General features: G+C 46.8%; 1 protein-coding gene across 2 annotated transcripts in view; it reads right to left on the bottom strand.

Annotated features, from left to right (window-relative positions):
• Positions 1–12,657, bottom strand: part of LOC138467454 (zinc finger protein 300-like) — a 392,645-nt gene that overhangs the window by 6,273 nt on the left and 373,715 nt on the right. The gene's annotated exons all lie outside the window — the stretch shown is intronic.

Below are 12,657 nucleotides of genomic sequence, written 5' to 3' on the forward strand. Positions count from 1 at the left end.
TCCTGAGCAGGTATACCTGAAGGTTCTGTCTGAGGCACCTCAGTTAAACCTAAAGGTGTAGGGGTAGGAGTACACTTACCCCTTCAGGTTTTGCATTTTCAATATTCTGTAGGTTTTGATCATGCATGAGCCAAGACCGTTTTGGTCTGTGAGGTAGTGATAACAGATCTAGGAGGATATGATTGGTTAGATATCATACCTACGCCGTCAAGGTCATTCACAAGAGAGATTTTACATGGAACATTTTCCTGAATGCTAACAGGAATGGTTATAGTCACATATTTCATTGTCAGGGCTACACATGTTAAAAGGAACTGTAAAGGGGGCCCCATGAACAAATTATTGGTTCTCAAAAGAGTATTAGCATAATGCTCTGGCATGCATAACTAGGGTTTTATCAACCACTGCCTGGCTAACATTTGGTTTCAATGTCATTGGTGAGAATACTGCCTTCAAAATACTTTAAAATAATCCTACAGAGGTCCCGAAGGGGTTTAGCATATTGCTTCCAGGCCCCTATTGATACTAAAGTTATCTCTACAGAACATCAGACTGGCAGCCTGGATCCCCAAGGTTTTACCCTTACATTTGTGTCTCCCTCACATGGTCAGATGTCTAGCATATCCAGCATGCACCAAATATTCTGGGGATCTTATTCTGACCTCATTCCTGCTTAGCAGCAAGAGAACCACTAACCGTATTACCTCTTGCATAGAAATAACCCCCACTATATTTGAGGTGTGTGACAAGGTTGAGTGGTTACTACAAACGACAGAAGCCGCCAATAGGTATAATGTATACTTTATTAGGGACTATCTAGAAGGTTGGAGCAAAATAAACTTAAATCAAACTGATGGTCAGAGTGGCAGTCTCTCTGGTTGCTCTTGTTTATCAGTCTTATAGTTATTGTCTCAGAAAGCCTCTTTGGGTATCTTCCCCGTTGCCCCTCCCAGTATTTACCGGGCAACAAAGTTTCTCTTTGCAGATGATCTTCTGTATTTCATCGACCTTAAACAGGTCTGTAGATCCGCCCTCTCAGGCCAGGTTGGTACATGGTCAGGTGCTCATAGTCCACACTATAATTTGTATTGGGCTGACACATCCACTTAGTCCCCAGTTTCAGCCAGAGGTGAGACCATCTTGAAGGCTCCAGAGTCTGTCCTCTATGGTACTGTCCCCCTCCGATCCAATCTCCCTTGTTCACCACCCCTTTGACTTTCATCCTTGTCACCCCCAACGTATGCATGGGGCCTTCAATTAATTCCTCTTGTCTTACTCTTCCTTCTGATTAACTCAGTTGCATCTCCTTGATGCTTCACCACATACTTGCTCCTTCTACTTCTGGGATGGAAGTATTTCCCTCTGTTGTTTCCTCAATCCTTTCTCTGATCCCCTCTTGGTTCCGCTTCCTCAACTCTTGGTTCCTTTCTCCCATTACTCCTTTTCTCACCCCATCCTCTTCTGCTCTTTCTTTTGCCACTTCATCTCTTGTGGTCACCACCTACTTTTCAACCCCTTCTGATGCCACCACCTCCTGACACAAATTCCTTTGATTACCTCCCTATGCTCCTCCTGATACCTTCAGCCTCTCCTCTCTCCAGCTTCCCTCTAAACCACTCTTTCTCTGTCTGCAAAATCCAACAAACACTTTGGGACTCATTACGGGTCCAGCGGTAACCCTGCAGGTGCTACCAGCGTGTTGCCGCCAGACTCGTAATAATTTACCGGCACCTGACTTCCCGGTGCAACCGGGCAATTACAAGTCCAGCGGCCGGGAAGTCAGGCGCTGGTACATTTGTTAACCCCCTTTCCCATAGAGTCTTATAGGATTCTATGGAAGTGGGGACACAGGAGCACCGGCACCGTTAGCAACGGTGTGGGTGCTCCCTTGACAAGTCTGCTTTGCGTGACCACTGCACCCGGCAGGGTCAGACCTGTCAGGCACAGCGGCTCCGGCAGACAGACTTGTAGTTTGCCGGTCCGGAAACAAGGTTGCCAGTGAGTTTACCGGCACCCTTGTTTCCGGACCGGCAACATTATAATGAGGCCCTTTGTCTTTCTTCCAGATTTTGTAGCCCTTTGATCCCTTACCCTGGGAAGGATAACACATGTCCTGTGTGCGATTGTTCATTCCTGAATGTGACAGGATGCCCCTATATTAAATATTGAATTAAAGAGTTTCTCCTTTCCCAATGTGGGTCTGAAATGCTATGCGGGCAGAGCCTCTAAAAGGCTGTCCGCCATCTTGGATCCTACACTCGGTTCACGCATGCATGCAGGAGAGCAGGCCCTTCATTGAGCGTTCAAAGCCACAGCAGTCTGTAGTAAATCTCTCCTGTGCCTCCCTTTTTATAGCAATAACACATTTAGCTCCTGTTCTTTATTCCTGGTGCAATCACAACTACTTGAGCTCACTTCGGTGAAAGGGGCATTTATTAAAGTGATTGTTGGCCTTCCAGCTTGCATGCTGCTCATAGTAGGGCACATGGGGCATGCCGCTGCACCTGATCCAACTACTGTGGGATTGACCCCTCCTTATGATTGTTTGTCGTCTCACTTTTCTAAAGAGATCTCCTCTCTTTGTGTGGTGTTGCATGGGACACCCACACATCTGTATCTATGGCTTATTATTTAGAGTACAAAATGTTGGTACCAGGCATCTTCCCAAACACAAGGATTAAGGCTTTCTTCATGCTATCTCTGAAACATCCAATTCCAAAATTGCTTCACAACCACTATGGAGAAATCTAATTACAAGACATATAACGCTGTACAACCTGCAAACCATTTCAAATGTACTCACCCAAGCCAAAACATAATTCCCTACCTTAGGTATGGTCACTAACTCCTTATAGAACTCAGGAATATGAGGGGATGCAGAGTCATTCCCAGTCATGGAAGAATTTGTCCCTGATGTGTTGGCAGCCGCAAGCTACAATTTTTACGTTTCAGCTGATGTACCCTTTTCCTGTTTCCTTATATAAACTCTGCCTCAGAACTTATAAATTCCATGTTTGTTACCTTCAGAAACTAATTAGTAAGCTTTGAAATACAACTCCAATGACTTACCTCTGAGAGACTCAATGTCTACTTCTTTACGTACCTTAGTTCAATCAGAGAGGCAGGCTGTATTTGAGGGGCAGTAGAGGTCCCTGGGTCTCCCCCATCAGTAAGAATACTGTCTTGGAAATTCAAGATGGCTTAAATTGCATATGACTATAAGCCAGTTGCACAGATACGTATAGGTATATACAGTTCTTCAGGGTCTCCGCTGAAAATATATACATTTATAAGAAGTACCTACAGCAGATGCAAACTTTAAGCACTTGTAGTGTAGATAGTTAATTGGCACTTATGTGATGTCCACGAAGTCCTTATACCGCAAATCCCATAGCTGCTTCTACTGTCTCTGCTGATAGATGAGGAAGAACAACATTTGAAGTGCAAGGTTGTCAGTAAGTCAGTCTAAACTCTCACAATGTTAAAGCAGTCAGGCTTTACTGTTAGGGAGGGCAGAGGATTGGTAGAAGGTACAGGTTCCACACCTATCAGCATACAATAAGGAATTGTCCACACAGTTCGATTACTGAAAATATATACTCTTTATGTAAACGTTTTGCATTAAAGATTATCTACAGAAAAGGTAAGTACTACATTTCAGCAATGAATATTACAAACAGTAAAGTGTCCCAAGAGGAGACACAGGCCTACCAATGACATATGTCTTGAACCCAAACAATACCTGAAAAAGAAATACCAAACCGTACCTGAAAAAGAAATACGGTGGATCAGCCTTTTTGAACATCTCAACAACCTCAACAACACTCTGAAACTTCCTCCCAACATAAATATGCACAATAGAGGAACATTTGACCTTCAGGAAAGCACTAAAAACAAAGTACTTCAATTTGCCCACCTAAACCCATACAACCATAGTCTTAGTCAAAGAAAAACGAGCAGCTCTAATGAAGAGAGGTACAGCACAAACAACTGATTCTCGAATAAGGGCCACAGAGCCACGTGATCGAAGCGGTTAGGCCTTCCAGTGAAAGTGAGACCACCAAACAGCAGGACCCAGTTTACTCACAGAAACCTCCATGACGATAACTCAATCCTACTACACAAGGATCACCCCCCCTCTTCCTACCAGCGCTAATAAAACTCTCCATACTCCTGCAAACACACCACACACTAACCAATTATGCCACACTCACACTGCAAATGCATCACCCACACTGACACCTAAGAAACCCCACACTTCTTCCAATAACACACACAATCACAACGCAATTACGGCACCCCTTAACCAGTAACACAAAGAGCACCCGGACGCACTCAAAAGCGCATGCACGCCCACCAATCCATACCAACAAGAAATGAACGCACACACAGCGACTGTTTTTTCGCAACTGAAACTACCAACACAACAGCAAAGCACTGGTGCTCTCTTTCTCCTCCTACTAACCCACCCCTTTTACATTTATTTCAGAGGCGCTAAAGTGCCTGGCGACCATGCAAGTTCCACGGTACAATTATAAAATAACAAAATACTCTAAAAAAGTCAGTTACACAGTTGCAACAGCAAAGGTACTACTAGCTGCGAGTTATAGGTTTTTAAGTCAAAAACTGTCCAAAACATGAACACGACTTTGTAACCTACAAGGTAAGTAATTCAAATTCAAAACAATGTCCCAAAAAAGCTACTCAGTCAACTAAACCAGTGTTCATCACAATAGTATAGATAAGTAAGAATTTAGAGCACTTTTAGGGAGTTAGGAAAGTTACCCCTAGGAATGAACATGACCAAACCAATAGTTCACTAGTGGTTATGTTTGATCAAGAGCTGTGAAAGAGGCATGCAGTGTTCTGGAAAAGATGTGGCACCCCCCCCCCCATGGGTTCCTGACCCAGGTCCAATGTTCAAAGGCTCAGGAAAGTATGGTTGCAGGATGACGCAAGAGCATCGCACCAGTGATGACAAAAGTTCACAGGCAGGGTGGGGGGCTTGGGACAGGTCTGTAGGAAAGCACCCAAGACCCCAACAGAAGAGATTCACAATGAAGCTGAAGTTAGAGGACCTCAGGAAGGCTCACCAGGCTGATTGACACCATTGAGAAGGCCCAGGAGCCACGGGTGCAGAGGTGTTTTTTGGTAGTGGAATTTAGTTTTGGCCTTGATGCCAGTTCCTGAAGCAGGGTCTGTAACCAGAACCCTGGAAGAAGGTGGGCGATGAAAACACACTTGACATCATTGGAACACCTCCTCAAGATAATCCATGAAGAACTGGATGTCACAGATGAAGCAAACGTGAGTAAACACAATTGTGATCCTTACCTAGTGGTGCACATATTCTTGTATGGACAATGGCTTTAGGGCAAGCTAGAGGAAGACTCCCACAAACAGAGGCAGCTTCAGGGGCCTGAGATTCAATGTCCCACGATAGAGAAGATACTGTGGGTGAGCAGTACGCAGCACCACTTGATGTTCCAGGTACAGCAAGGCACCCACTCACGATGAGAGGATTCTCAATCCAAGAAGCGTCACGGGAGCACCAGACTGTGATGCATGATGGTGAATCACCTTTGCTCACCCTCAAGAGAAAAAGATGGCAGCAGCACAATTTCGAACAGAGTCGTCAGCATTATTCTTGAGTCTCTCAGTTTCCACAGAATCAGTCTTGTTCACTAAAGAAATTATAAACACCCACATTGCTGGGGCTTACCCAGGCCACCAGTTGCCTATGGTGTACCATTGAAAGTTAAAGAAGCTATTCAATCAGAGCTAGCCAGCTTTCCTCCAGATGTTCAGATACACACACAGCAAAGTGGATTAAGGTGCCAGTGAGACCCATATCCAGTCAAACGGGATTCCATTCACTCAGAAGCTCCTTTAAATGTGAACCCCAAAGCGGTCCTCAGGTGATTATGCTGTTCAATGGATACTGTTGTTTTATTTTTCGAAAGCTGATTTGTTGAACAGTTTCTATATAGTGCGAATATACAAGTAATGTTGAGTCATCGCTGTTAGCGAGATGGTAGACTAATCACCAATAATTGCAGTGCTATGTAATATATGTACTCAATAAAATTTCTAAATCAAAACAAACAAAAAACAGATTTATATTAGCAACTGAAAAGGAACAAAAGGCTACATCGTAGAGGAAATTGTCTACACAAAAATGTCACCATGCAAAAAGTAAACTACTGCAAAAGGCCTGCATTGAACATTCTCCCTGGGTGAGACGGCCCTCCAAGGGGCAAGAACATGGGGTAAAAGTCTTCCCCTTTCTCGGCGGCCATGTGGGATGTTAGGGCAGCATATACAACAAATGAGTCACATGGTAGTTGGAGTTTAAGAAGAACCTTACACAAAATTAAAATCCAGACATAGTGAAGTCAGCAAAAATAATTGGGTCTCATCGTGTGAGGCAAAAGAGCAAAAAAAGAGATAAGAAGGAATCATCCCTGATTTTGCTTCTATGTACCTCAATGTAAATTGTGCCATATCATGATTTCCCTCCTGGATGTCACAATGTAATATGTGAAGTACTGTAACTGTCTACTACATATGGCATCTTCACCTCCTTACAGTGTTGTTCCTAGGGAACCAACAAAGCCCCTGCCCCCTTTCCCTTGCCATAGGGTGTTTCTAGAATGAGTTCTGCCCTGCAACTATTTTCACCTACAGTCTACTTGGTACCACTGCTGCAACCTCTATTGTGTCTTGCCATCTTCCCATTATTTCCCCACTCTGATCCAGGACCAAACTCTGCACACTGTCTGGTGACAGACACAAGTTCATATCAGGTGCCTCAAGACGTCTCTAACCTCAGTGCTCCAGATAAGATTTAGAGGTGGGAGTATTCCCCATTTTTTAAAGTTGATAGTAAAATTATTTTTAGGGAGTAAAAATGTAAGTCCAATTTACAATGGGTGTATTTTATGAGCGGGTAGAAATAAGTTTTAACTGGAAAATGGAAATGTTTTTTACTAATCATTTCTTTGCACCTCGTCAATCAAGTACATTCAAAGATACATGATTACTTCTTTCAATCGGGCAGTAATAATAGCTTCCTCCTGTGGTACTATCTGCGCTACTGGTTCAAACATATACATGGAGCTGTGCGGGTGAAAGCTGTGGGACAAGGTTCTATGTGTCTGTTTCCTATTTTATTGTTGTGGGGTGTATTTGTATTACTTATTTTTATTTTTGGAAAATATTTGCCTATTTTTAGGGAGTAAAAGTGGCTGATACACCCCTTATATGTGGGGCGGTTTACCCTACCTGAAGGGCACCAATACAGGGACTTCCCCACACTAGATGACAGCTACATATTGCCCACGTAGCTTTCAACTAAAAATTAATTGCACTAACTTTCTCAACATCTATGTTCAAACTTAATTTACATAAACCAACTAAGCCACTCATGGCAATATAATATACCTCCCAAGAGACATCCTAAAAGGGTACATCTCTACAAGCAACTTACTTATCACAGTTTCAGCTAGTGCATCATAGGACAGTGGGCTTGCCTCTGGATAGAAAAATCTAAATGCTCTTGACGAGAAACGCCTACGAACAGACTTACAAAGGTACCGGAGTAGTTTGGAAATGCACACATCAATACTACATCAATGCCATCTTCAATTGTCCCTTTCTTCCCACCATTCTAACCAAACACCCCTCTCTTTCAGATCCACCAGAGCTCTAGGAGATCACAAATTGCAGCAGAACTTGGTAAAACAAATTAGTAACATGACACAATATAACATCTCATTTGACAGAAAAATCAATAAAAAAGTGCATGTACATTACCACAAAGGTGTCTAACAGTTTGGACAGCATTAGAATTTTTAAATAACACCAACCTTTAGATGCCAGACATTGGGAACTTAAACCAGAACTAAAGTGGCCTATCCAATTTATTCAGCTGATCAGTAATTACAAGTTACTCACCGTAGTAACTAACGTACTCTTAGTCCATAGTCCCCTTTCCTCCATATTGTCTTTTTCACCAGAAAAAACCTTCTCCCTCTTTAAATCTAGAGGCGCGCGGGGTGCAGACCTGGGAGCTTGGGCTGTCCTGACTAGGCCCAGCAGCACCACTCCTCAAATTGCCTAAGTGACACCAGTTTTATTAGGGGGGGAAGATGGTGGGACGTATGGAGGAAAGGGGACTATGGACTAGTACGTTAGTCACTATGGTGAGTAACTTGTAATTACTCTTACGCTCCGTCCCATTTCCTCCATACTGTATCAGCGATTACAACTGAATACAGCCCCAGGGTGGAGAGGTGACCCTCCTTAAGAAAACAAATTCCTTAATGCTGCCTGAAAGAATGCTGGGTATGATCTTGAGCGGGCATCCCAACAGTAGTGCTTGCAAAGAGCAGAGGGGGTGGCATCAGTGGCTGCCCTGCTAATGACCTGCCACGGTACGTGTCTCTGGCGGACGACCGCCGTGGCCTTGGCTCTGAATGTGTGGACATGCATGTTTGCCGGAGGCCGCTTGCGTTGCCCCTCCTAGGCCTCCTTCAGGAGGCCACCATCCACCTTACTATGGAGGCCTTGGAAGCCTGATATCCTGGCCCTGACCCTCCAAGGGTGATAAACAGAGCCTCAGACTTGCGGAAGCTTCTAGTCCTGTCCAGAACTTTGGCGCTCCTCTAGCATGAAGACAGTGCAGAACTGTCTGTCTGAGAAAATAGGGAGTACTATCTCCACATTTAGATGGAACGCAGAGACTACCCCAGGTACATTTGCGGGATGCGTTCTGAGGACCACTCTGCCCTGTGAAAGGTAGTGTATGGCTAGGGTGCCATCGGAGCTTGGATTTCGCTGACACCTCGTGCAGACGTAAGACCCACCAAGAGGGCTGTCTTAATGGTGCTTACCCTGATGTACGCGGATGCAAATGGTACAAAGGCTTTATGCGCCAAGGCACCCAACATTATGCTGAGGACTCACACAAGGTTTGGCTTCTTGATGGGAGGGTAGAGCCTGGAGAGGCCCGTCAACTGTCTTAACCACCGGATTGGAGGATGAAAAAAAACGTCCTCCTCGGATTCCCAGTAGGCTCTGGTTGCCGGCAGATAGGCTTTGAGGGTGAGCTAGATGGCCACCCACTCGAGCTAGTCGATGAGGGCTGCCTGCTCCTGACAGAACCCTCTCCGTGGACCCTGTGGCTGTCCAAGGTAGCTTCCCATCCCGCTAGGGATGAGTCAGTGGGTAACCTGCAGAGCTAGCTGACGAAGGGGCATGCGTATCTGTAAGTTGCTCTCCTTGCTCCACCAGACTAGGTTGTGATGGAGATGTGGTGGAATGCTGACCGGCTCCGCCTGGGAAACCTTCTCCCGATTCCAGGCGGCTGCGCAGTGTAACTGCAATTTAGGCGTTGGTACAACCATGCCGAAGTCACTGTTCTGCTGAGAAAATACCCCTGGGGCATCTGATGGCTGTGACCGGTGGCCATTTTGTCAGGCTGCGTGCTGCGTGCCTGTGTCATGGTGCTTGCTGCATTGGGCCCGCCTCTTCCAAGACACCTAGCGGTCAAGGTTGAGGACTACCCTGCACCTCAGGACTAGGCCTGGTAGGCGGATTGAGTGCTGTGTACAGGTGCCCCCTCAGACATCTGTCTGGGACTGGGGGGTAGCCCTTTGGGCCTTACCCCGGTAAAAGAACCTTGCGGCCCCTCAACGGTAGGATCTCGTGACCCACTCGGCCTTGCTGTAGTAGCAGCCTCGGTACCTGCACTGTTACAGGGACCTGGAAGGTCCCTCCCGTGCCTGTGCCTCCTGGACGGAGACAACTTTGCAGGGTGTGTGGTGCGTACAGGCGCCCACCTTGGACATCTGTCCAGTACTGGGGCATAGCCCCTACGGTGTAGACCCAGTAATTGAACCTTGCGGCTCACCCAGCGCAGTAGCCTGTAGGAGCTCCCGACCCGTCTGCCTGATGGCTTGGAGCTGAAGCAAGCAGCCTTGGTACCTGCCCTGGTACCAGGACCTGAAAAGTCCTGGTACCTGCCTTGGTACCAGGACCTGAAAAGTCCCTCCCGCTCCTACACTTCCTAAGGGAAAGAGCCGCTTTTGCAGGATACGTGGTGTTCTAGGGCATAGCCCTTCGGGTGTAGACCCGGTAATAAACCCTTACTGCCCTTCAGCGCAGTGTCCGGAAGGATCTGGCAACCCCCTCGGCCTGACAGCCGGTAGCTGCAGCAGCCTCGGTAGTTGCACTGGTACCAGGACCTGAAAGGTCCTTCCCGCTCCTACGCTTCCTGGGAAGGGAGTCACTTCTACAGGCTATGTGTTGCGTACAGTCACCCCCTTGGACATCTGTCCGGTACTAGGGCGTAGCCCCTTCGGGTTAGACCCAGTAATAGAACCTTGCGGCCCCTCATCGCAGTGTCCGGTAGGATCTGACGACCCCTCGGCCTGACGGCTGGTAGCTTTATCAGCCTCGGAACCAGCACTGGTACCAGGACCTGAAAGGTCCCTCCTGCTCCTACACTTTGTTGTAAATGCAAGGTACATGGTGTGTACAGGCGCCCCCTCGGACCTATGTCCGGTACTAGGGCATAGCCCCTCGGGTTACACCTGGTAATCGAACCTTGCCCCCCTCAGCGCAGTGTCCGGTAGGATCTGGCAACCCCTCTGCCTGACGGCCAGTAGCTTTATCAGCCTCGGAACCTTTACTGGTACCAGGACCTGAAAGGTCCCTCCTGCTCTTGCACCTCCTGGGGGTGGAGTCGCCTTTGCGGGATAAGTGGTGCGTACAGGCGTCCAATCAGACCTCTGTCCAGTACTAGAGCAAAGCCCCTCGGGTGTAGACCCGGTAATAGAGCCTTGTGGCCCCTTATCACAGTCACCGGTAGGATCTAGCGACCCCTCGGCCTGGCGGCCGGTCGCTGTAGTAGCCTCGGTACCTGCACTGGAACAAGAACCTGAGAGTTCCATGCCACTCTATGGGTGGATGAAAACATTGCCCCTACCTTGGGCCTGGACTTGTCCTGACAAATTACTTTCAGTCCTCTGGTTTCCGAAGAGCCCCTTCCACCGGGCTAACCTGTTCTTCAGAGTGCGTTGTAAGCGCATTGCACGCGGTACAGGACTCCCAGCCGTGGTCAGGGCCAGGGCAGCAGAGGCAGAGAGCATGACGAGATGTAGGGAAGAGCCCCTTGCAGGCTGAGCACCTGCTGGAGCCTGCTGACGTCGAACTGTGCCGGGGAGGAGCATGGCGCCAGAGGACAGAGGTATCTGATTAAAGACAAGAAGATAAAAAGAAAATACATATCTGGGGAAGAGCATGTGGAATTACAAGGCCGGAGGCCTAACCCAGGAGCGCTGGTGAAAGCGGTCCGATCCCATCGACGCGGAAAAGAGGACAGAGGAATGACGCCAGTGTGCGTATTCAGGGGAGCCCATGATCCCAGGGCATCTCTAGATTTAAAGGGGAAGAAGGTTTTTTCTGGCGAAAAAAGGTTCAGTCTCCTGTCCCTAGCGAGGGACGCCCATACAGTAAGTAGGAAAGGGGACGGGACGTAAGAGTAAGCTTGTTATTGTATACCTTCTCAAAGTTTTGACTGAGCCACATTGCCAGATATTTGTTGTAATACTACATCCATGACACCAAATGGCAAGAGATCCAGGGCCATTCCAGTGCAGCCAGGCAGAAGGTATAATACAGACCTGTCCCAGTTCATTGTAAGAGACCATTGTAAAATCCATAATACCCCCAAACATCGGTGGAACGTGGAGACTGGATCTCTCATGTACAATAAAATATATGCATCCAAAGATCATATGAGATTAACTCCCAATCCACACCCCTATATCAACAAATTGCATTCTTATTAAACATGCATTTGGCTAAACTGCATGGGCAGAGGCCAATGGAAACAGAGCACATCCCTGTCTCATGCCCCACCTAATCTGCCATTCATCCTAAACCACGCAACTGGGCTAGGCCCTGCCATTGACTCAGTGCATTACAAAGATACTCAGCCAATGTAGGTACTGCTCAGTCTGAAGTCCTTCAACATCCCCCAGCACAATCTGCCCCTCAAAGGATTTTTCGGCATCCGGTCTAAACGTTGTAGAAGGGTCCTTACTAATGTTATACTAATCCAACAGCAAGAAAAGACTATATTGGTCGAGATGTGTATTCCCATGTAGAATAAATCCAGCGTGATCCTAGTGAACCAGGCTGGAGATCACCACAGTCAAGCTACCAGCTAGCACATTACAATGGATATTAGCATCAAAATTCAAAAGTGACTAGGGGTATGTTATGGGCCATGCCCCTGACATCCGTATTGGCTGTAGCCAACAAATAATTATCTCATTGTTGAAGGTGACGTACCACGCTCCAGCCCTTCATTGTTTACTTTGAGGTGGTAGTGAAGAGGGAGTAACAATTCCAAGTGATTTCCCAAAAAGTATTTTACCACTAAGTAATTTATTTTGGTAAAATGACATGGAACCCTGTCATCCATACGCTCTGACCTGCCGACTATAGAAAGTCTCAAAATTCTGCACAAAAAATGTAAATCCCTCCAGAACTAATAGCACCAGGAACCACAGTCCCTGTTGACCATCCACGCCAAAGCTCACCCTACTTTGTCACCACCCTCAAGTTGTGTGGCCTTTGACAAACTCA

This window comes from Ambystoma mexicanum, chromosome 4q (assembly GCF_040938575.1).
Source record: "Ambystoma mexicanum isolate Mex_15411 chromosome 4q, UKY_AmexF1_1, whole genome shotgun sequence".
NCBI lineage: Eukaryota > Metazoa > Chordata > Amphibia > Caudata > Ambystomatidae > Ambystoma > Ambystoma mexicanum.